The sequence below is a fragment of the Chiloscyllium punctatum genome, chromosome 4, assembly GCF_047496795.1.
Source record: "Chiloscyllium punctatum isolate Juve2018m chromosome 4, sChiPun1.3, whole genome shotgun sequence".
Classification (NCBI taxonomy): Eukaryota; Metazoa; Chordata; class Chondrichthyes; order Orectolobiformes; family Hemiscylliidae; genus Chiloscyllium; species Chiloscyllium punctatum.
Genome location: NC_092742.1, coordinates 112745170 through 112748721, shown reverse-complemented (window position 1 = coordinate 112748721; position 3552 = coordinate 112745170). Strand labels below are relative to the sequence as shown.

The 3552-nt window shown below is 41.8% G+C and overlaps 1 non-coding gene across 1 annotated transcript; it reads right to left on the bottom strand.

Annotated features, from left to right (window-relative positions):
* Positions 1–761: 761 nt before the first annotated feature.
* On the bottom strand, positions 762–843 carry trnas-uga (transfer RNA serine (anticodon UGA)). Its single transcript has one exon. It is a non-coding gene; the product is annotated as a tRNA-Ser (tRNA).
* Between the last annotated feature and the right edge of the window lie 2709 nt (positions 844–3552).

Below are 3552 nucleotides of genomic sequence, written 5' to 3'. Positions count from 1 at the left end.
AACTGGGAGTATGTTTAACTAAGCAATTCAGATAGCCAAGATGAATAATTGGTATTTGGTTCTTCATGTTGAGCTCTCCACACCAACTGCTCCAACGAAGGTCGTGGATAAGATCCCCATCGATTATTTTGGTCAATTTTAGCCTCAACAACAACAATGCTGCACCACAAGCAGAGGGCCAAGTCTGATTTTCATCGTTAATTTCAAATTCAGTTCTTAATGCACAGTTTCTTACGAATGTGGTCAGCAGAAGACCGTTAACATTCCATTTCTAATATTTCCAGAAAATTCTACTCCGCTGATATCGCCTTGCCTTATCACACCTCAAGCCAGGAACCTGGATCAGTCGAGTTCCTTTCCACACATGGAGTTGTTTTTTCTAATTCATTGACTGCTGATATACTAGATTATTGGCCTAGAGAGTCAGTTGTAAATTAGGTTGAACTTTCTCAGCTTGACTTTCAACTGATCCTAAAAAAAAACTCATCACCTGCAGGTAAATGTATTGCATTGCTTCTTGTTTTGCTTAATTCCACCCCCCCGAACATCCAAATTTCACGATAGTTCGACAAATGTTTTGAAACTGATTCGTGTTGGAAGTTGATTACTTTTTGTGTCTCGACATATAATTTATTCAATTAGACATCTTGAAATTACTTCGGATTCTTCACAGTTGAAAATTTACTTTCGATTGAATGCAAAGCTCAAGCTCCACGAAATCCAAATTCTGCAAAGGAATTAATGACTTTTAAAAGATTCAACGCTGTGAGCAGGATTCGAACCTGCGCAGGGAGACCCCATGGGATTTCAAATCCAACGCCTTAACCGCTCGGCCATCACAGCTGCAGAAAAGTGGCTAATTTTCATAGTAAAAGAACTTAATTCATGAAATATGTACTTTGTTTGAAGAACAAATTGTCAAGACCCAAAGATTTCGCCAAATCCTTTGCAGAGACCCAGACGAACGTTACTTTAGCAGATTGACAGGCTTTCACCGCAAACTAGATCCTGACACAGCTGAAGTTGTGGGAATGATTCTTCGTTGAATTATAGAGTCACGGATTTACACCACATGAAGAGAGGATCATTGTCTCACTGTGTCCGATCGATTTTGACTCAATTGCTCATCATCTGGTGCCAAAGTAGATATGCTGTTGTGTTTTAATATTCATCGAAATATGGTATTAGAAATATTGATGCTAAGTCCATAAACACTAGCTACATTCGTTAAAAAAAAATCGGAATTAGAAAGAATGCAGAACCAATTTACAGGAATGGATCCAGCAACTAATCCGTGAGTTCTGACATCAGGTAATGAACTTGTGAGCACATGAGAGGAAGATTGACCGAACATTTGCAACTTGAAATCGTCTTGACGGAATTATTTGCAAAGTTTTTGCGGTTGTTCTAGAGTCAACAAGTCCTTGAACAATACAACATGGAAAGTGGCCCTTCTTTCCAACTTGACCATTGAGGACAGTTATCCTAAATTAATAGGTCCCATTTGCCAACTTTTGGCCGACATCCCTCTGAACCTTGTTACTCATATATCCATCCAGATGCCATTAAATGTTACAGTTGTACCAGTCTCCAACAATTTCTCTGTCAGCTCATTCTGAACACGACTGAAAATGTTGCCCCTGACGTCCCTTTTAAATCCTTACCCACTAATTTTAAACCGATGTTTTCTAAGTTTTGACTTCCTCACCAGCAGAAAAACACGACTCAACCTATCCATGTCCCTCATGATTTGATAAATAGCAACGATTTGACTTTATCATACTTGTCAGGAGGGAAATGTGTGGAGATTATTTGTCGAAGGTTTGAAGAAGAAAGTCTGATGTACAGATTTTTAGAATTGCATCTTGGAGAATTTTTTAATAAGTCATTGAAGTCTAGTAGCAGTTGTAGAAGTCTGTTGTGAAAGCTGCAGAAGGATTTCAGAGCACGAGAACAAAGCATTATTTCCAATGTATCGTGGCTCAGTTCGACCGCACGTGGACTACAGTATGAGGAATTATAATCCTCAATTTCGGAAAGATACTAATGCCATATGAGGAATACCACGAATGGTGATTAGCCTTGATATCATGGATGAACGTTAGTCCTGTGAATTGAAATTGGGCAAATCCGGTCTTTTTTGAACAGTTTCAACAAAAGAGAGATAATCTCATTGAGAGTTGCAAAATATTTGAAGAGATAAACAGGGTGGTGCAATTAAATCTTGTTCCCTCATTGGTGAATCTCGAAGCAGGAGTGGACAATTTTAAAATGAAGCATTGTGATTTATGACCAGGATGAGAACTATTAATTTTTATCTTAACCTTGACAAGTCTCGCTATTCACCACTACAGTGAGCCTTGGATATTTGGTCTTTGAATGCATCACTATCAGCCTGACCCGCCGACAATAACTGCATCACTATGGACCTGACCCCTCACACTTACCACCTTAATTTCAGCGTGAACCCCTCAAACTTACTGCATCACTATCCATCTGGCGCCCTCACATTTACTGTGCCACTTTCACTTCGGGACCCTCATTTTGACTGTGTCACTATCAGCCTGACTGCCAAACACTTACTTTGTCACGATCAGTCACGTCCTTACACTTCCTATGTTACTATTATCCTGACTCCTTACACTAACTGTGTCACTATCATCCTGAGCGGCTCACACTTACTGCATCACTAGCACACCAACACTCTCACCTTTACTGCGTCACTATCAGCCTGAAACATCACACGTAATGCATCACTATTAGCCTGACCCGCTCACACGTTTTGCGTCACTACCACCCTGACCCCCTCACAATTGCTGTGTCGCTATTAGCCTGAGCCCCTCACTATCACGCTGATCAAGCTCACAATTACAGCAGCACTATCAACCTGACCCCCTCACACTTTCTCTGTCATTATCACCCTGACCCTCACACACGTAATGCATGACTGACACACTGAGACACTCACATTTTCTGCGTCGTTATCAGCCAGACCCGCTGGCACACAGCGTCACTATCAACCTGGCCCCTCACACTTGCATGTCTCAATATCAGCGTGAACCCCTCACACTTACTGCATCACTGTCCATCTGCCATCCTCACACTTACTGCACCAGTTTCACCTTGACATCCTCATTTTTACTGCGTGACTATCAGCCTGACAACCACACACTTATTGCGTCACTATCAGTGACGCCCTCGCACTTCCTATGTTAATATCACCCTCAGTCCTAAAACCTACTGCGTCACTATCAGCCTGATTCCATCACACATTTTGTGTCAGTATCAGACTGACGCCTCACGCTTACCATGTTACTAAAACTCTGCCCCATCACACTGATTCCGTCACTATCAGCCTGACCCCTCAGACGTACTGCGTCAATATCATCCTGACCCACTCACACTTTTTGTATCAGTTTCAGACTGATGCCTCGCACTTACTATATGACTAAAACTCTCCCCCTCACACTGACTGTGTCACTCTCAGCCAGACTGCTTCATACTTACTGCGTCATTATCAGTCTGACCCCTCAGACTTACTGTGTCACTCGC